This window comes from Anopheles moucheti, chromosome 2 (assembly GCF_943734755.1).
Source record: "Anopheles moucheti chromosome 2, idAnoMoucSN_F20_07, whole genome shotgun sequence".
In the NCBI taxonomy this organism is placed as follows: Eukaryota; Metazoa; Arthropoda; class Insecta; order Diptera; family Culicidae; genus Anopheles; species Anopheles moucheti.
In genome coordinates, this window is record NC_069140.1 from 39,833,729 (window position 1) to 39,855,707 (window position 21,979).

At 44.2% G+C, this 21,979-nt stretch overlaps 1 protein-coding gene across 3 annotated transcripts in view; it reads left to right on the forward strand.

Annotated features, from left to right (window-relative positions):
• The window catches only part of LOC128310188 (putative tRNA (cytidine(32)/guanosine(34)-2'-O)-methyltransferase 1), a 64,904-nt gene extending 47,303 nt beyond the window's left edge, over positions 1-17,601 (forward strand). The window contains exon 4 of one of the 3 annotated variants that reach the window (XM_053046763.1): positions 17,500-17,601. The gene's annotated coding sequence lies outside the window, so the exon portion shown is untranslated. Of the gene's footprint in view, positions 1-1,751; positions 1,878-17,274; positions 17,349-17,499 lie in introns of those variants that run through there. The other 2 variants (XM_053046767.1, XM_053046764.1) reach the window with 2 other exon arrangements.
• Positions 17,602-21,979: the final 4,378 nt, after the last annotated feature.

A 21,979-nucleotide genomic window follows, 5' to 3' on the forward strand; every position in this document is an offset into this window, starting at 1 on the left:
AATGTAAAAATCACTTCAGCGGCGGGGTGGTTGGGTGGTAGGTTCACGGTTGACCGTTTTTCTCCGATCGGCAACGTTCTGCAATTCGAGAAGTTGTACACTTGAAGCGCACAACTTTCCGTTTCGTTTCCACTTTCCGTGCGCTTGGTTTTAGATGTTTCTGCTCTTTTGTCGCGGCGCGGATGACTTTTACAGCGGGCAGGGTAGATGTTTCTTAACAATTTTTCTTTTACTTTTTTTAAAACTTCTCCAGACACCTGTCTCGGAGTACCCGTCGGATTCAGCTTCTCCATGTTATGCGCCATTTTGAACCATCGTACCATTTTTATAGCATTTGGTTCCAGCATTTGCTTCCGCTGGAATTTTCACACCTTACAAGAGGAGAAAGGAAAAAAAACAAAAATTGTAGACGTTTTCCCTTACAGGACAGGAATTTGCTCGTTTTGTTGCCGTTATGGAGTTCCATTTCTCCCCAGTAGAACAGTAGAACAGTACAACGGCAAATGTGGCAATAGTTTTGAACGTTGAAACGATGAAAACGTTTAAAATTAATTGTCATTATTTCTGTTTATGAAATTATGTTTGTGATGTAATATTAATATTTAATTTTAATTAATTTAAATAAGATACACATTGATGATTCTGATAAAACTATAATGATTTTTCGTTGTTAATTCGGCGAAACATTTAGTGTCCTGGTTCTAGTCCATTTTTGATAATTCTTAATGGAAATCCAATCTTAGTACAATTGAACTAAATTTGTATAATTAAGAACGGTTGCCCCAGAAGTGATAACCAATACTATCGTTGCTCTGGTTCTAGTGGATCCTTTTGGGATTGAACAAATGATGCGTGCAATTAACTATCAAATCTAATTTCACCGATTTTTAAACAAGATACACCCATTGGTGAATACCGAAAGACTTATCGCTGGATATCGTGAATATGGCAAAATATTGTCTCCATAAGCAAGCGCGTCTAGCACTAGCTTAACTTTGACCTTAGCGGGCGAAAGGTACAATATGGATATTATAATGATAGAGCATCAGTCGAGGCCGATCGCTCCTGAGCAGCAGGAGTGACAGTAAGTTCTGATTGTGTTTTTTCCAAAAGCTGCACGATCATATTTCTGAAGTAGATCCTTGAGTGGTTGACGATCAGCAAACGGGAAATGTGCCTTGTCCTCCAGGAATTCCGTGATAAATTGGGGAAATGGTCACAAAATGTCGTCCGTAAGTTGTCTAGGAGTGAAGGTATAGATGATCGTTAGGAGTCTAAGTCTTGGACTCTAAACTGACATAATCAGTCAAGTCAAAACATCAATGAAAGAGAGTAGCTGCTTCGAGAAAAAATGTTTTTTCGAACACACTTTCCCAATGTGGTATTAGAAGCGTCCATAATCCCGATAATTTAGAGAAAATTAGCAGTGAACCGAAAACTAGCATCTACGCTTTGTGTGACTTTTGTTAATGTTCGGTCCAACCAGTGTAAAGCAGGTTGGTGGACAAACGATGTCGTTTGCTCTGGCGGCCTTATTGCACACTGTCTACCAAACCATGTAAGACATAACTATGCGTGTCGTCTTATAAGCCATCGTTAATCTGAGATTTGCTAAAAAAAAACTAAATAAATGAAAACCCCTTCGAAGTCCAGTTTATTGCTAGCTAAAGCTTTACAGCTTTACAGAGCACAGCAGCGAACCAAAAATTTAATGCGGCATTTTTAATTTCTGTTCCCGTATTTCCCTACAGTTTCTTGGAATCGTTTCACAAGAAGGCGTGAAATCTCGAAACGGCGGAAGTATCACCCCGGTGCGAGATTACGGTGGAAAAGGCGAACCATTTTTCCTTCATCCCGGAACAACCTCACCGTAGCCGGCGCAAAACCGGTGAAGGGAAAATCTTCGTCTAGAAGGGAGTAAACTCTCGTCCACGCTTGTAGCGACGGTAGAGTCAGTGACAAGCGGGCAACGGCAAGAAAGCACGCGGAGGTGAAGTGGGTTTCGCAAGAAAGTACGATTTCAAGGGAACACACTTGTACACGAATCCGTTTTCCCTTTTCTTCCTTTATTTTTTTTTGTTCTGTTTGGAACCACCATAGATTTCCCATCCATCCCGTGTATCCTAGTTTTTTCGTGAAGAAGGGGAGTGCCATTTGTTTTACACAAACGGTTAAAGCTCGCTCGGAACACGAAAATAAATCAATCCCACGCCAGCGCGGCCTTCGCTCGAAAGGGTTTTTGCAGCGTCCTCCTACCGCTCCCTTCAAGTCTTCCCTTTTGCTCCAACCAATGTTGGTCGTATCGCGGTAGTTTTTCCGCCGTTTTACCATTCATCCTGCCACCCAGCGGTAGCCCGGTTCCGTTATCAGCTGTCGCTTGTTAGCAAACCGGGACAGGCAAGATAGTACGAAGACCGGGTGCTTTGCCGTTTCTTTGTGGCAAAAACAATAACGACCTCCTGCGTCTTCCGGCAGGGAACAGTGCGCGTTCGGAACGTTTTGCCCGATTTCGAAGCGTTCGCAACGCAACACCGATTCCACGATTCCAGCGCACGGGAGTTTGGTACAATGTAAAACTTTTGCTTTGCAACAACGGAAATGGAAATGACAAAACACTCACTTCCTTTCGGGAGAATCCATCTCTGCCTGTGAGCGTACTTCGGCAAAATTCTCGTTAGCTATTGTTTCTGTATTTGAAACTCTGCCAATCGAAGTGTGCCATGAAAGTTTGTGGAAACGAATCAACACACTGCGCGTTGTGTTCGTGTTCACAACAGTGGAATGGAAACGGTTGAAGGGGGTCGCGAGCGGCGAAAGAGTCCGCTAGAAGACATGTTTGCAAATGAAAATGATCTTCATGCTGTGTAGCGCCTTAAAAGCGATACCAATTGAAAGGTATTGTCTGTGTTTTTAAACATTTCAGCATGCATTGAATAATTGAAGTACTGACTTCGATTATCCATTGTGTATGCATTGTGTAATAGCACATCTGTTGTAAATTCCTGACACACCTCTGGAAGAACATGTTTACTTAGTGGCATAGAAATGTTTGCCAGCAGTTTAATTCCACTTCTTTTTCGGGTTTGGGTCACAAATTTTGTTTAAATCGCTTACAAGGCGGACTTTTGCACTAACGCGGCATTTTCTCCAAAAGTACCAGGCGTCTCCATTGCTATCCACCTAATATACCTTTAATTAACAATAATAATATTTACTATTCGAATAACTTTGAAGACTTCCTCGGAAAGGATTTAAATTTACAGTAACATAATTATGTTACTTTTAACATTAATAATATGACAAGCACATACTTTGGCACCTATATCACACAAACACAACGTAACAGTTACCGGCCATATGAAGTGGCACAAGCCTGATAAACAAGTTATATGTAATTTAATGACAATTGTTTTAGCTTTTCTATTGAACATAGTTCTAATATATATATTAAAATCGTCTGTTTAGAAAGTATTAAAATTTAAACATAAATTTATTAGAATCAACCAAAAACCATAGAATATTTTGAAACATTTGTTGAAGCTTTTTAAAATAACTGCAATAAACATTATTTTTCGTCATCATAGAATAATTAATAAAATCAATAATTAATAAAACATTATTCTTTTTATTGCTATTCTACAACGAATTAGGAAATCTAAAAAAAAAGGACCTATGAATGTTCAAATGTTTACACTCAAAATTGTTTTCCATGAGTGTTTCAGTTAGCTAGCGTTAGCTTGATTTTAAATAGAAGCTGAGGTTGCTTAAATACTTAATTACAATGAAATAAAACTCGAATGGTTTACGCATTTAGCGTAGTAACTTTAGTCTTTTATCTGTTTTTTTTGCAGTCGTACAATCACTGATACCAACTTAAAAAAAAACACATAATAAAATAGACATTCTTCGTCAAATAACACCTCATCGTGGCCGTTCCCTATTAAGAAAACAATAATTAGCGGCATCTTTCTCAGCCTACTTAAGCTAACTCAAACTATAATCCATTCAACACACTCGCGAAACAGCGTGCCAGTGGAAGCAATGTAGTTATTAAATATAAATGTACATAAGGTGGAAATTAAGCAATCATGCAAGAGTGCCTCCGTGACCCAAACACCAACCGGGTTTCCGCTCGCACGATTGTGTCTTGTGTTTTCTGCCGCGGACACAACAATGCTGACCGACCGCTGCATCATAATTTATCCACCACTGACGTTTATGGATAAAGTTTTCCACCGCTTCCGCCCTAACCTTCACGTACCAATGGTTGTACCGTGCCGTGTGTTTGTGTATGTGTGTTTGGTTTTTTTTTCGTTTTGTTTTCTTCTCGTCATTCTTCCCGGTCACTTTTAGTTCCCCGTCCATTCCGTAAGGTGTTTTTCGTGTGTGTGTGTGTTTGTGTTTTGTTTTTCTTTTTGCCGTGTTCCGATGGGCTATCTCCTCTCGCTACTGGTGTGGTGTGCTGCTTCATCGTGTCACTGATATAGGTATTTGTGAGTGTTTACTTCATTTTCGGTCGGTTGCCTTTACTTATCCTTGCGGATGATGTCTTCATAGTGTCCTGCCCGGGTTTTCCCATTACAGTACGATCGCTTGCCGACCCTTGGGAGCATATTATACCCGCTTGTTTTTTTTTTTTGTTTGTGTGTTATTTCCATTCTCTACATCGGGATCTCTGTTCCTGTTTTGATGGAATTTTTCCAACGGGACACAACACCAGCAGAGAGTGTCCCGGGCCGTGTTGCAGAGGAAGCGTAAGGAAGCGGAAAAAGGGAAACGGGTGTGGACAATTTCGCTGAGTCCGGTTTTCAACCCTCTATCATCGGTGTGCAGACGCCGCCATTCGGTGTCCTTTTTCGTTCATTCAATCACTTCTTCCTACGGGTTGACGGTTCCCTCCTTTTTTGTTAGTTTGTTTGCTTTGTTTGGATGGGAGAGCTTTAGAAAGTTGTTAAAATAACCTTGACTGTTGAAGAAACGCGTGCGCTTGCGATTGACAGGCGGCAACGAGTGACAAACGATAAGGAGTTTTCCGAGTTCCTTACATTATGCATTGAAAATGATTAAGACAGTGTGACAAAGTCCCCACTCACGGCAACCGACAGGCAACAGGGATGCCATAAAAGAGGAGACAGCAACGAAATCATCCAACAATGTTCCCTGTGTTTGCATTGGTGCTGATGGTGGCGCATAACCAAACATTAACCATGCTTCCATGTGGCCGTGCGTTTGTGGATGCGAATCGGGTTAGTTAATCGTGCCCTACCCGACACGAAATAAAAGGACGATAAGTGTGTTGTGAGTGTTTGTGTGTGGCGCAAGGAGTAATGGGTTCGTGCTGCAGTGTCCACCAGGAAGAGGGCGCACGATCGTGAGGAAATTCCCAAACGCTATAACACAATTACAGCAGCATAATGCTGCGTTCCCTGTGGTTAGGCACGACGGATGTCTTCCTTGCTGTAACGATACAGCGTGTTTATGCAAGCGGGACAGCGATATACGGTGTGCAAAAGCAAACGGCAAGATCATCGGTTCTGGGGGTAGGAGCAGGACCAAGAAAAGAGACCTCTTTCAAAAAGGCTCACTTCCGATTCTGGAAGGGATGCGCACAAATGCACTTGCCCGAAGATGCCGGGGCAGATGGAGGGTGGCACACAGGCTGGATGCTTGTTGTGTGTCCGACGAAGCGTAACGATGTGCTTGGCGCTCGAGCATGTTATGTGCACTCGCTTGTCTTCGTCTGTCCATCCATTGCTTTTATTGCGGTAACACGCTTACCCTCTCCGGCAAGCGTCCACAGCCCTCTCACACACATTTGCTGGTTGAAGCATCCAGCCCTTTGCTGATAGGCGAGTTCTTCCTGGAACTTAAACTCTCCCAGATCTAGTGCAGGATCTGGAACGGGGTGATGTAAGTGTGCGAAGCGAGCGGGTGCAAGGAAAGCATTTGTAAAGGTGTTTGGAATAATATTAGTCTACTAGGTAAACTCAGGCTCACACTACACACGCCCATGCAGCGCCACCTTTACGACGGTCCGTTTTATTGTGCCATCCGTCCCTAAAGGGGCATTGTTATGCTACGGGCTGTACTGAATGCAGCTATATCTACATGCACGAGCGTGTAAGCTGGCTGGTACATCGAAGCAACGGCGTACACTACCAGTGTGTCTGCCGGGTGTGTCCTTCCAAGGTTGCTCTCTCTCTATGGTCTCGGTCTCTTAGTCTTGCTGGTCCTGGTGCCGGTGAATGTCCTTCGCGCAAGGTCCTGTGTACAAGGACACACCAATACACACTTCCCCACTCCTACTCCATGTTACCTCAACGAATCGGGGCCTATTGTCATCAGCGGCACCATCATCGTTGTCGTCTGCAGCGCGGTAGATAAAGTTCTTCTTTATCCTTGAATAAGGATAATGGTCCCACCAGCGCTTTCGCCATTGTGATGATGCCCATCTTATTCCACCAAGATAGAGAGAGAGAGAGTATCTATGTGTTCTTTTTTTTTCGGCACATGGTCCGTTTCTTCCGTATGAACGTTACTTCCTGTTTTATCCTTAAACACGCATACCAACGTGATCGTATTATCGTGTTGCTTCAGTCGCGTAATGTTGCGATGTTTGGAGAGTGATTTCTGGGGCCGCGGAAGTTGAGGTGACGGGAACGAATCAAAATGGCACCACTCCAAAGCTTTACCGCGACATAACGCTTGGTGGGCAGCATGTACACAATCCACCACCGGGGGGGCGGGTCCCTCACCCAGGTGGCACTCGAACGGAAAAGGATCAACAATGCAATTAACATGGTGAATGTGAGAGACGTAGTTCACATAACTTAGAGCACTTTGTCACGCAAATTGCATACTTCGCGGGCGTTGGTAACAAGTTGCGCCAAAAAGTATGCAATTCGCATTACAAAATGTTGATTCTTATAAATAAAGTGCATTTTGCGCAATAACGTCACTTTTTGGGTGGCGTACAATTCTAGCTTGTTTGTCACGCTTAATGAGACTGTCCCCTGAACTGTACTTTAAACAGCTGGTTGCGGTGATGATACCCTTGTCCTATTTAGACACCACACAAACAGTACCAGGAGTGCGTGTACATCGGCAACAGAAATCCGGACAGCATATGAGGCAGATAGGAGAGATAAAACAGCAATGTCATTCGTGTTTGCCTTCTCCAAAATAAACGCACTACTGACCTCGTTGCTAGAAACATGGCTTGCTGTTCGCCTAAAACCCCCAAAACGCAAAATCTGCTACAGACAACACGCACACGGATACAGACACTCATACGCACACATACCGCCCGCCTGCTTTGGTGACAAATTTTCGATTGTAATTAGTGAAATCGTGTGTATAAATGTCATGGTTTATTGGCGAGTGTTTGGTACATGTGTTGGAGGGGGGGTTCTTCTCTCCCGTGTCCGGTGCGGTAGAGGATAGCCCACAAACCTGGCTTCTCGCTTTGTGCCTTCCCGTTCTTAGCCGAATGAAGAAACTAACCCCATCTCGTCGGTTTGTTCGGTTGCTTGTAACAATAGCCAAGGGCTGATACCGGCCAATCTCTCAACCAAGCATGGCTTTCTGCGATCATCGGGTACTGCTGCTTGTGGGCAGCAGCTTCCAACCAGAAGCAGCAAAAGCCCATCCTCCACCATCCGATTAACCGAATAGGGTACCGAAGGCCTCGGTTTCGATTTCTAGCTGCAAGGACCACAACAAATCCCGGCATCAGATCGAATTATCTTGCCGGGCCAATCTCGACCAACGTCGAAACGTAACCTTGTCTGGACATCCGGGCTGTTCGTTTCGTTGCCTTATTTTTTGCTCTCTGTAAAGAAATGAAGCAAAAGAGGATACGAAAGTCCTTTGCCAATCCTTGGCCAAATCTTGGAGGTTATGCTTTTACTCCTACAGAGAAAAAAGCTCCCACTCCCGGTGTTCGGTGTAGCGTTAGCGTTGACCCATATCATTACGAAAGGCCAAACTGGCCGGAAAAGCTTCGGACACGAAAACCGGTGGCCTTTGCTGCGGCTTTTGGGACATGCCGGAATAGTTCCGGGAGCTTTGTGCCTTTGGGGGCCACCCACTCTTCCCCCGTCGAGTTTTTGGAATGCTAACGCTTGCGAACGCTATCTGCCCCCACATCGACCGGACGCAGCGCACGGTGGCCAGAAGGGATTACCCGAAAAAGGCAAAACGGCGGCTGGTTCCGGAACCGGGTGGTTTGGTGTATCAATCTCCATATCGATTCCCCTTCGACTGATGCCAACTTTGGAAGGTTTGGGGAGGATGGGGAGGCGAAGGTTTTTGTTGACTCCTTTTGTGAATAACTAGCAAGGAGTGAGGCTTTTCGTTTCGAAGGACTGAACAAAAACAGCCCAAAACTCTGTACCAATAACGAAGAGTGAACAACACGAAGAAAAAAAAAGAGTAAGAAATACATTCGCCATCACCCGAAATGGAAATGAAAATGGACGTGGAAATTGGCACGTACCGACACGCTCCAGCATCAGACTGGGGTCTGGAGCTGGGTTTCTTCTCGTTTACTCCCTTGACGGCCGGATGGGAATTTGGGTAAGCGCTCGTTTATGCTTGCGTACCTTCGGGTGCCTTTTTGGGGTAGTGTTTCGGATACACAACACCGCACGCCGAGCGCACAAGGTACACGTCGATTACTTACGATCCCTGCTCCCAAAATCCCACCGGTAACGTGTGGAACGGTATTGTGCGAGGAGCTGCTGTCCACGGAGGAAAAGCAAAGCAAATAAATCCAATCCGTACATTGTATCCATTCCGGTACGAATGGCCGTTTGGCAATTAGAGCTCCGTTTGCCTGATCGTTTGACCACCACAGCTGGATATGGTTTCGGTTTCAAGGGAACTGTGGTGCTGCATGCTTTGCCCAGTGAGAATCATTGTGTGTTGGGCAATCCTATATTTTAGTGGTAACTTTACATTGTTTGGTGTTCGATATTCTTGGAAGTGAATTTATTCGTTGTGTTTACAGATAACTATTTGTTTACATATATATTGCATTCCTTCCGGAGTAAAACATTCTTGGTTTAAGGCGAGCGCCTGATCATCTACGATCATCTACGAGTTGTTCTTAGCAACATACGCACGTGTACATATGCCATCTTCCAGTGGTTAGGGTTTCAATAGTGAACACAAATGTTTCCATTGGTGTGATTTCGATTAATTAAATTATGTTTCATCTTTAGCTTGATCAATTGCTAAAAAGCTAACTTTACCTTCAATACACCAGCTTTGCTAGAAAATGAGATGGAAACTGAACAACATTGTTTTAAAAGCCATAAAATTAACCACTGCTCAAATATTCATTAGCATGGAAGGTTCAGTTACAAAAAAATCGCAATCCTCGTTCAAAAACCTACACATTGTCAATCCCCGTCGTTGCATTATTGGCACTCGTGGCGCTCAAGCCCGCAGTGAGGTGGAAAGCACTGCCGTAGAAAGTATCCGTATCACCTTGTATCGCACTCAAATACCGTACCATTCGGACCCGGGATAAGCATCTCTACACCCTCGAACAGTGGCATCAAATGGCCATTAGATGGGCGCAAAGAGTGTGTGTGCAGAAGTACCCTCCAGTGTACAATATTCGCTCGGTTGCATTTCCGACTGGCCTGGCGAGCGATAGCAGAGATCAGTGTTAACCATCCGTACCGCTGTAATACGTGCAGGAATAGATGCAATAGAATTAATCTCCCGCTGGAATTGAGCGAAATGAAAAACGGCTCCGTTTTCTGCTGTTCCGCTGCTGGTTAACGCACCGGACTGTCCGCGCATGCTGTGTTTCCCCATTTGCCGTTGGGGTTTATTGTTACACGCGTTGTTGCGTATTGAATGCATTTCGACGTACCTGCCCTGTTGGTTGGTGGCAATCGAATTGAATACTGCAAAGCCTTGCAGTAATGTACCTCGAAAATACAATTTGTGTTGAGTTCTTTTTTGCATTTAATTGTGTTACACCACGAAACTGTAGCGATTGAAATTACATGCGTTCGTCGGTTGAAACACTGACCCTTATTTAGCGTCATCCGGGAACATATGTTTCGATTGTTTTTTTTGTAGCTAATTGTCTTGGCGCAGCACACAGAATGCGATATTAAATTTAATTTTGTAGTTCGTTACATTTCCTAAGTTTAAAGTTTGACCTGTTTTGCTCTTGGTACATATAAGGTTCACCTATATATGGAAAAAGTGGGATATTTTAATTATGTTGAACAAAAATCAAAGTACACAAATAAACCTTTTAAAATACAATTTATTTTAATCAAATAAAAATTCGGAATCATCTTGATTTTTTGCTCAACAACTCCCAACAACATCTTTGTAATATTCCTGTTCAACATGTGTCCTTTAAATACAATCAGCCACCAAATGTCCTTCCCATACGCTGTCCCATACAAGCCAACGGGAGTTGTTCTGGGTTTTATCAACAAAAGTCTCCACTAGTATGGTGTTCCAGGTTACAGGCAGCACAAATTGCATAATGATATCCGAAGAAAGGGACTAAATCACGCATAAAAAAACGGCACCTTCTATAGATATCTGCAAGCCTGCCCTAATAAAAGGTACGAATTCTGTGCAATAGGGGGGAAACCGATAAGGAACAACTCACGACAAAAGGATCCTCAAGCTCGAACCCCACACAAGCAGTACAACCAGCTACTAAAGCGAGCATCGACCTCCGGTGGAGACCACCGTTTCCCCACCGTCCACAATCCCGTTTTGAAGGGGGTGTGTTAAAGCACGGGTTGACAAAAAAAATCACCCTCGGGGTGGTTTTTCCTGTACCAATGTTAAATATTAAAAAAAAAATGTCCAAAGAAACTGGGGGAAAAATTATACAAAAATGAATCTGTAACAGAAGCGTATTGCAAGGGTTGGTGCATAGGAAAAAAAACCATTAAGGGATGTCCCAAAAGCCCTGACTAATCCCTACACTCAGCCCACAATCCTTTCGGTCGTTCCTTGTACTTGGACAATGAAGACAGTGGGGATGAAAAATGCTGATTGGATTAGTTTTCAATTTTTCCTTCGCCATCCGAAGTTGGCCAGCAAAAAAAAAAACACGGGGAGCGATGTTTCAAAAAGGGGTAACCCGGGAAAGGATTGCCAAGTGCAAGTCCGATGCAGCAATGGAAGGGCCTACCGTGTGCTTGTTTATGTGTTTTTTTTTTTTGGTTGCGATTTTCCTCTCAGGAAGCAGAAGCTTGGAGGATTTTTTTTGAGTAAAGAGAGCCCCTTTTTGTTAATTTTTTAACCCTCACATTCTCTCTCTCTCTCTCTCGCTGTCAAACTCTCATATCCTTTTCGTATTATTTGCATAACCTTAGAAAAAAAAAACCAGGCGACATCCTGAAACGGAACCACAATCCGGTGGCTTTCAGCTTTTGCTAGCCAGCAGCTGGTAGTGAAAATTCTTGCACATCAACCACCGGGTCTGCTGCAAAATGTTGGGTTGCCGAGTCGAAACCAATGAATTTTTAAGCAAACGAGCAACGGTTCGCGGTTAGTCGGACAAAAAATTAAACACCAAACCCGGGAAACTTCAACCGGGAAAAGCCTCAATGGCAAAAGAGTGTTGAAGAAAATAGCAAACAAATAAAAAAGCGCATACCTGCCGGATCTTTTATATTCCGATGCGCACCTCAAAGCAGTTTGCAGGTGGCCAACAGTGGTCTGGTCGTTCACATTGGGCCAGCACTGTGTCCCAATGAACGAACTTTAAGCGTAGTAAAGGCATTATGCTCTCCTCTCTCGCTGCAAAACCTCCATTATGCGACATACTGGACATACACGTACGGCGAACGGTAGATTGCCCAAGGTTGACCCAAAACCCGGACTTCAATTACCGACGAACCGGTACCCGTGGTCGGGTAGGCTAATCGAATTGATGTCCCAAAGTCAAATGGACGTTCGTGGTGGTTCCAACCCGGAGGGGGGGGATGGAAGCGAAAGGATTCTAAGCACACCGTTAGACGATTCGTGCTTGAATCTTGAATCCAATCCAAAGTGCTTTTTGTACCAATAGGATCTTCAGCAGAATCCAGTTTTCTGCCCAGTCTGCCCCCAATGTCCACCATTCCGTGCGCTTGGCTGGTTGGGAGAGGTTCACACTGGGACGTGAACACACCCTGCGTCATCGTCCTGACTCACCGTAATGCCTTCGCTCATTGATATTCAAACCATCGTATCCATCACGGTCTGATCGGGTAAATTCTTGACATAAAACCCAATTGTTGAAGCAAACCGAACGAAAACTAAAAACTGCCCAACCGTGCACTCGCAAATTCTACCTTCTGTACAAAGCCCGCAGCAGTCCCTCCTTTCGTCGTACGGCCATCCGGTATGAACTCGAGTACGGTAGTTTCAATCAGACAGTTGTTTTTCCAACGCTAATAGAGCGGTTCGTTCGCTTTAAAAACGAACGATCTTTTCCTTTGTTCTAGGGAATGCTTGGACTGGAGAATGATGAAACTCGTACATCAAAATCTAGTTAACTTTTTGCCGGCCAGCCTACTAGGATTTGCAGTAACCATGGTGCGATGATACGTGTACAGTGTACCCGGGTTGGATTCTTATAACGTTTGAATGAACAGAAAGAGAAAGGATTCAAAAATTCGACCAAATTAAAACTAAGAACGAAAAAAAAGCACACCCATATTCTTTTCAGTGAGCTCACCTTCGAAAGTCCGAAAGGCGTTCACTACCAATGCGGTGAAACTGCTACATATGCTACACAACCTTCCGGGTACAACATGCCAGCTGCTGTAGGGTAAAGTACATTGATTGAAATTATGTTTTGCAACGAAAAAAGAAAACCCGAGTACAAAGTATGAGCTGCGTATAGAATGAGGAAAATAAACCCTATCGGAAACAGGATATTGCTACCGGAGAGTAAAAATCCTTCGGCTGCTGTAGTGAGCGTGTGATAATGTATAACGATCGTTTTGTGTGTGTGTGTTTGTGCTGTATGTGAATCTATGCTACAGCTTTCCACAAATTGGTCATTCAATCCTTGTCGGACAGAGCAAAAGTGGTTGGTTCCTTTTTTTCTTCCCCGATTGCACCATCTGTCCGACGGTAACACACCACGCGAACAAGGGCTTGAAAAATCAGTACGAACGATAATGGCCATACCTCACGTAGCTCTCGATACACCTTGCAGGGGGGAAACTCAAGCGATATATGCCTGTCGTCAGTATCGTGTAGTACATGCATTTCGCACTCCCCCGTCTACCCTAAATCCTCCAGATTCTAGTTTCGAGTTGAAGACCTACCGTCTCCCCTTGCTTCCCCCTTTCCCTGCCTACGAACTTCCGGAATGCTACCAATTTCCGGTGACATTCCGATCGTCAATAAAAAAAAACAAGAATGTACTACACGAGACCGGGTGGAAAAGGAAGATACGAGCCAAAACGGAAGAACTATACAAAATGGGAAATACCGTTACGAATGCGGGCATTGCCGCCCATGCTGCCACTGTGTGTGTGTGTGTGTGTGTGTGTGTGTGTGTGTGTGTGTCGGAAACGATGAATGTCCTTCGGTATATGGCAAATCCTGCCCAACAAGCCTATCTATTTCTGTTAGGCGAACAGTTGAAAAAAAAAACCCAGAAACTCGCCTTTGTCGTATACGCAACTAGAGCACGGTATCAGCATCATCATTAGGGGCCGGAGGAGGGTAGTGGACGGTTCGTTCGTTGTCCCGGTGACCAACTGACCGACAGCGCAGAAACTCGTCCATGCCGGCTCCCTTCAATCTCCTATAAGGACATTTAACTCATCCGGTCCCAAACCGGACGGTACGAGAATGATGAGTGATGGACAAAATGTCACCTTCCGGCCAATAAGTCTCGCCCTCACGCCAGAACACACACTTCTTCCACAAACACACACACGCTGTGAAAGTGTGTTGGATGTTGTTTTTTCTTCTTGCTGTATCTTTTCCCTTCTTCCCCACCCCAAAAAACCATCTTCATCGTACGAGAAGCAAATCGGGAAATGACTTTCGATCCAATCAAGGCACTGCTTTAGGCCGTTCTCGTTATTTCAGCGCATATTCTCGTCCGCCGAGTCTGGACGTGCCTAAATTGGTGGGGCTTTTTTCTCTGTACCCCCCCTCCCAGTGGAAAACTCCTACGGTCCGCAGCAGAAGATCCTTCTCGTTGGGATGCTGTCGGTTTTTGGGGTATCTTAAACGATTTTCTCACTCCCCACTGTCCTTGTCCGGGTTCCGGGTTTTGTGAGACGGCCGCGCGCACCGTCCGTTTCGTCCTACACCGTGCATCCGAAACCCATCCCGTCCCATGATGATTGAGGCTTTTCTTTGTTTCATTGCTTTACCCACATTTTTTTTTCTCCTCGCTCACTTTCACGGTTTTGGATTTTTGCTGACCTTCAAGGCATGCCTTTCGTGGAAGGCACTTTTCTTCCCTTTCTTTGCCAGGCGCTGGCTGCCTGCCTGGGCCAAGTTTTGGTTAGCTTTCGTTTTTCGCTTTAACTTTCTGCCCAAACACCTCTTCCTCGGTGTTCCGGTTCAACTCAATTGCTTTCAATCATTCATTTGAGGCTACGGATTGTGTTGTTGGGAGGCGTTTAAGGATAAGCGGTGCGAAAAGAAAGATTTGATCGAGTTTCGGTGGACGGTGGTGCGGTGAAGCCCGTTACACGCCACCGCCGCCGGACGCACGTGGCGTGAAAGTGTTGTCCATTTGGATCTTAGTTAGTGGAGGGTTCGCAAAAAATAAATACAGTGTTTATAAGACGAACACGGGTCGAGAGACGGTGATGAAAATTTTGGCCAATTCTTTTGTTGTATTTGGCCACGGCTACGATTTGCTTTACACGCCTTGACTTCAATAAAAAGGATCATCAACCAAACGATGGTGAGGCTTTTTTTTTTTGGTCGACGTCAACGTTGACGCTCTACCGATCAAGACATTCCGGTTGAGGTGCGAAGAGAGTTTTACAAGCCAGCAGAAGGAGAGTGCAGCAGAGAAGGATTAGGCCATCCACAAGGGATGCGAAATCTTAGTGGGAAAATGTGAGATCTTTTCGTCGGATGAAAATTGGCCACACCGCAAGGAAAGCAAACGAACCAACGATACCATGGATCTGATACCCTTTATCAGAGAAGGGAAATGTAATGCGACTGTGCTGGTGTGCGGTATCTGTTGTTACCCTTTGGAGTGATTTATTTTCACCCCCGGCCTCCGGAATCGCCGCCGATAACCTCCGTTCAGTAGCGCATCAAACACGATTCGATGTAGTTCGACACCGTAAAATTATGGCTCTATTATCAACGCATGATAACCGTAAATCGATGGCACTAATATGGGGTTTTTTTTGGGGGGGGGGAATGGGATGGACATAAAAAAAAATCCATAGTACCACTGGATTTAACCCGCCCATAAAATATGCTCTGTGAGTGCAGCTTTCGAGAGCGAGAGAATAAAAGGCAGCACATATCAATCATATGGTTCATTTCCTTTTGCCAGCACACTAATCCGGAACCTGTTCAATGCGTTGCTCCATTTCCCGCTTCCGTGCTTCCGTGCAGTCCTGCCGCAAGATTGATCGGCGGATTGAAGTAGGCAACGAAAGAGGCGGTGATCTCTAATTCAAAGGAAACAGAAAGTTCGTTATGATTTATAATAGCCATACATTTTATAGCGAAACGGTAAGATGTGTTTCAGATGTTCTTTTTTATTGCAAAATTCATAAATCTCAGCATGACTGTGTAATCGTTTTTTTTATGGTATTTTTTGTTGGTTTCTGTAAATTATAGTAATTTTCTATAAAGACGACTCAATCATTGCAAGTAAATTATGACATTGAAAGCCAGTTTTTTAGGTAAATATAAAAATATACCTTTATTAGCGTTCTTTCGGGAATCATGCATTGCCTGATCATGCAGACTGAGTAGCAGGTCCAGGTCACAATAAATCCTGCAAAGCAAGTTTCTTCACTGTTTTAAACATACTTAAATAATTCGTATTGTCACAACGATTGACGGTCCGGCCTCTGCAGTACAATACAACAGGGTGATAATCAAATTCACGACAGAAAGCAATGAAACAGAGGTACTACGACTTATCCAAATCACTATCAGTATGAGAGTCAATAGATCGTGATCACTTCTCCTTCGTTTCTCCTTGGGAAAAATTACAAGACATCAGTCGAAATGGAAATTAATTTGTCGTTGCTAAAGTGTACAATTATAGAAGAAAAACCAAGAAGATATCTATAATATCAAATTCCATGCAATTAATAAATTCCAGTTATATCTTAACTCACTACATGCAAACAGCATGTCAAAAAGTAATAAATAAATCTTTGTACTGCTCTTTCTTGTAAACCGACAAGCAATGGAATAAGTGCTTCTCGGATTAAACTCATTCTTAATAATTTAACGAAATATTTTACGGGCTTCGGTGAAGTATTGTATCTATCTTTCAAACATCCATTAGTTGAAATATACATAAATAATAGCTATAATAAATATTGTCAAACATTAATTGAAATGTTAAACGCATGGTGGTCAACTTTTGTTGTAAGATTAATTTCGTTCAACCACGCTCTGGCTCAGCGGCGAAATGGAGAAAAAAAATCGAAACAAAACAAAAGCCACTTCAGATAACAAAATCAACCACCACACGCTTGACGGTTCCGATTAATCCGATAACCATTTCGTGTAACATTTACAATTCAATTCCGATTCCCAAATGCGAGAAGACGGGACGGGAAATTTGCATTTGGTGGTAAAATTTCTCCAATTCCAATGATCCACTCGCACGCCCTGCAGTGCCCCCCCCCCCCCCCCCCCACGGCAACAATCAGCTTACGAAATCGGAAAGCGGAGGAAGCGAAAGGAGGAAAATGTATGTACAAAATACTGAGAACAGCAATGCGAAAAGATTCAAAGCTTCCAAACCAGCGCGAAGCATATTTTCCACACTGCGTGGACGGACACAAGCAGCGGTGGGTGGTGTTCCGCGCGAGGAAAATTCTTTGCCTCTCGTAAGCGAAAAGCCAAGCGCTCCTAGGAATCCCACGCTAGAATTGTACGAAGGGGTGTGAACGAAAATAATAATAAAAAAAAACAACGCCCAACAAACGAACGAAACCGGTTGCTTATCCGATCTATTGATGTTTCAATTATGGAAAAAGACGATTTCGGTCCTTTGCTTGGTTGCTTGCTGCTTGCTTTACCTCTTGCTGTTCCGACCACCACCCAAAGGCACATTCCACGCAGTCTACCTATACACGAGGGCGAGACGAGCAATCTTGCACCAGCGATGGAAAACCTTGTACGATGGACGGAAAACCTTTTTCCTGGAGGGACCGATTACTGACCGTGCTCGAACAAGAGGCGATTTAGTCTGAAGTCTTGTGTATCGAGGGGAAAAACTTGACCTACTGGGGTAAGATTTGATTGTTTCTTTTTTGTTTCTTACTGTTTCAGTGGAACATTTGAGTGATTCATCCAAGCAGTTGAGCGACAAAATTGGGAGAGTAATTTGGCAATGCATTGCCACCGTGTTTTCTCCGAAGGCTACAACGCGGTAGGTTAAAGGGGTATTACACTTCAACCTGAATAAAAAGTGATTTTCGAGATTATTTTTTGTAAAGATTACTTTGACACAATTAACAAATGACCTATTATTAATTCTATTCCAACGCCTACTTTAGATAATTCTGTTTCCTACACCGAGATTCCTGGGACGCCTACTTGGATGGTGATCGGTGGACATCACAGAGGCCTTAATTTTTCGCCTGCTAGAACCTAATCAATATTTTCCCATTACCTTCAACTTAGCAGCTGTCATCGTACGTAGTATTTTTTATTAAGGTAAGAAATATATACTAAATAAAGTTATGGAAAAATACCACAAAAATCCTAAAACGCCTACTAGACATTCGATGTTTGGTCTGAAACTCGAGTACGGCTATTAGGATGAACAATACAATAAAAATGTTTTAATGATTTTGTTTATAATTTTTAGTGTGTAATGTCCCTGTCGAAGAAGAAAATTGTTCATAATAGATGACGGAAATCATCTTGCAGCATCGTACCTTTTTTCAACAAATCTCACTGATCGGTTCTTGTATTCAGTTGAAGGGTGACAACCGTACCTGAACGTAGATTGTACAATCTCGTAGAAGGGCACAAAAAAGTGATTGTAGTGCTCTTACTGAAACAACCAAACGTACGAGTGGGAAACAAAAAGGTTCGTCCAATTTTATCAACCACCGTAAGGATTCACCAGCCTTGTACATATACTCGAGCACTACGATAGGGCACAATCGGTAAGGCCAAATGGAAAATGGAATGCCGCTTTTCGGAAGAGAAATTCCTGAACCTCACCGAAAGCAGGAAAGAAGGATTTTCTTCCCCTTCGAACAAGGAAACCCCCGGTGATGACCGATGTCGATTATCGGCGACTCATAATAACCGGAAAAATGTTGCCACGTTACCCGGAATCAAGAAAAAGGGAGCGCTGTGGTGGGAACGAGAAAAAAAAGCGGAAAAGGTTTTTCTGCTCGTTCTACACAGCCGCAACCCACGGCAGCAATATTACATTGCTGGCGAATTGTGAACAAATTGGACATCGATTCCGATTTCAGCCCGGCCGGCCGGCCGGCCGACCATACCCATGATGATGGCGGGTGACCCCGAAGCGATGAAGCATGGTATTTTTATTTTCATTCCTTTCGGTTCCAGCTCAAAATCCACTCCCCTTCCCTCTCGTGCTGCTTTTTCCAAAGCGACCTGCCCGCCCTTTTGGCATGGTCCAGTCCACGGAGCGCGCGGGGTGGTCCACTTTTTCTGGATGAACACGTTTTTACGATGTCAAAAGTATCGAAGGTAAATGGGCTCGTTTGTGTGTGACCGTGCCGGTGAATGTGTGTGTGTGTGTGTGTGTGAGTGGGTCCAATCGGTGTAACAAGAGGTTTTTCCTTTTGCAGAGCGCGTGGGTAAGAAGTGAAAAGGACTCACACATCGATACCGATAACAACCTTCATCTCACCTCACAACCGAAACCAAATTTGAAGCCAATCCGATTTGCCGTAAGTAGCATTGGGGGCTGCTGGATGTCGGTTTGAATCGTCGTAAAAGCGCACATAAAGGAGGAAAAAAAATGGCCGAAAGCTTTTGTTCGATTGCATTGACACAACCGCTGTTACGGATGCGTGTTCGCAGTTTCCATCACTGGAGCCGGGCAAGAATAAAGCAACCAATTCCGTATCCCTATCGGTGTCCGATCTGCAAGAGGTTAATCGGTGAATGTGAAAAATCGGTTCCTTCAGCTTCCCTCTTGTGTTCTTTCACACACACACACACACACACACACACACACACACACACACACACACACACACACACACACACACACACACACACACACACACACACACACACACACACACACACACACACACACACACACACACACACACCGACACGTGTTCGAACGTGAGTTCACGGATGGAAAACTTTTTCCCAGCCAGGGGAAAGGCAACTTTTTTGTGCTCCACAGTTTGTAATCGCCCCAAATGGGTTGGGATACGATGTGTGAGGGATACAACAACAACTAACAAAAAAAAACTCTCCAAAACTTCTTCACCTCACGTTTTTGACGTGCTGCCCCTCCCCCTCTTTCCGAACCACATTCCACAGGCTTTGGCCCGCCGGAAGTGGGTGAAATGGGTGAAAATACCGGACGGCAGCAGGTCATTCACGAAAGCCGTTAAGGAAAATAAAGCCTTTCCGAACGATTGACTTTTATGAAACATTTATAAATTGCTGCCATCGCAGCCCGCACACTCCATATCTCCGGTCTTTGCTGCACGGTACGCGTTTGTGTGTGTGTGTGTGTGATTGTGTGTGTGTGTGTGTATGTAGAAGCTTTTCGCTGCAGAAGTGGAAAAGACAAACTGCTGCGAGTGATATAAAAAAAAACCCCGGAACATCGAACGGCGGTGGTAGGTACAGGTGTCGGCAGCAGTCCAAAGGCGGAAAGCATGCGCGACGCTTCGAAATGGCCGTCTCCGTTTTCGGTGAACGGTTACCTCCCTCACGCGAATGCGCTTCCGTTCGCGTTCTGCGTGGCTGAAAAACAGAATGTGTTAATGAGCTTTCCACGGAGCATCGGTTCTGGTGTGTCTCGGTGGGCGCTTTTCCTCACCCGCTAAATGACTCATCTCGAGAAATTGATCATTACCCGCATAACAAACGTGAAGACAACGTGGGGAGAGGGGGATTAATGGTTGGATTTAAGCCATTACTTACCACACCCGGAGTCCGTCGGTGAAGTTTCGTTGATCCGGCGAATAAACTAGGAGAAAAACACAGTCGGTGGTCTTCCGCAGATATCATCACCATTCTGAATGCTGGAAATAATCGATTTCTTCTCGAACCCGACTGGAGGATTGCCATTACGGTAGGACAGACAACAACAGAGACCATCACCATCGGTATCTACTTTTACACACAGTGAAGGTGCAGGACGGAATTATAAATGGGGCCTTTAATTTTAAAAACGATGAATTTGGGGAGCATTGAGGACCTTGAAATGAGGCAAAGCTAAAGGCACAGTAAGAAGGGGCTCCTGAACTCATTTTGAATCATCCCACGCCACGGGTAGTTCGCAGTCAAATTTCGCCAGGGGCCTCTTGTGGCACCCTTCGGGGACCCCTGTAGCATAAAGAGATGGGGCCTATGTACACACCTTTTACTATTACACACATTTTTTGGGGCCTCCAACATGGTGAGACCCTAGGCGACCACCTACTCCGTCTACCTTTGGTCCGCCGTTGATCCCTTTTCTCAACTCAACCACGAATCCGAAGATCGAACTATTAAATAAACTTTAAATAAACACACAAAAATACTGTCCACAAAATACTTCATATAAACACGTAAGTACGTAAAAGCATTTAGAAGGAAGAATCGCCACCAGCAGATGCTGATCGCGCCTCATAGTTGCATGCGGTTATGTACTGAGTATATAGTTTGCATGAATATACCGGCGAGCTGAGCTGTGCCGGTGCCCGAGGGACGTGGACACCGCTCAGCATACGACGATACGGATAAAGAGCAGTACAATAGATATCACATATCACAAATTTCAGCAGATTGACACATTCCCACATGGTTATTCTTCTTCTTGATGACAATCTTCGTTAAGGGACAACAGAGAGCAAAATGGAAAGAATTAATCACCTTCAATTAAAGCTAGAGGAGCACACGGTCATCTCAGTCGTCATTGCATATTATTTTTAAGCGCTTTTCCTTTCGTCGAAGTCTCTCCGCGCATGCGCGATCGGACACGCCAAAAGCGACCGGTTTTGTGATTTCTGACACCAAGAGAGCATCCACGAAGAGAGATAACATCAATCTGATCCGCACAAGGATCCGCCATCGATAACGCTTGCTCACGTTATCGTGCGCTGTGATGCTATTGATCAATTAAAGACCTTCTACTATTGGCTATTAGTTACACATACTATCGAACAATGGCCCTCTCGGGAGAGCGATCGATAGAGCAAATAGCTCAGCTACTGTGGGGAGAATCTTCCGTCTCGTTTCATCCATCCAGTTCTTACAGTGCGTCTCATAACTGTACCGATGTTAAGTTTTTTAATTATTAGCAGTAGGAAATGTGCTGTGCCACTATTTCCGAAGACATTATGTATTGTTTATTGTTCGGTTATTTTCCAACATTCATATCTCTTGTCGTCATGGGTTTAGAAGGATGCCATACATCAATATTTTCCATCAATATTCCACATTGTTATTTGCGTAAAAATAAACTTGTGCACAGGTATGGTACGCACTGTACTGATTGGACGAACGGAAAGAGATGCAAGATCAGTTGACGGATCAAGCGCTGTGATCACTAGAGGGAAGGGTACAGCTATATGAAATGATACCACGTGGT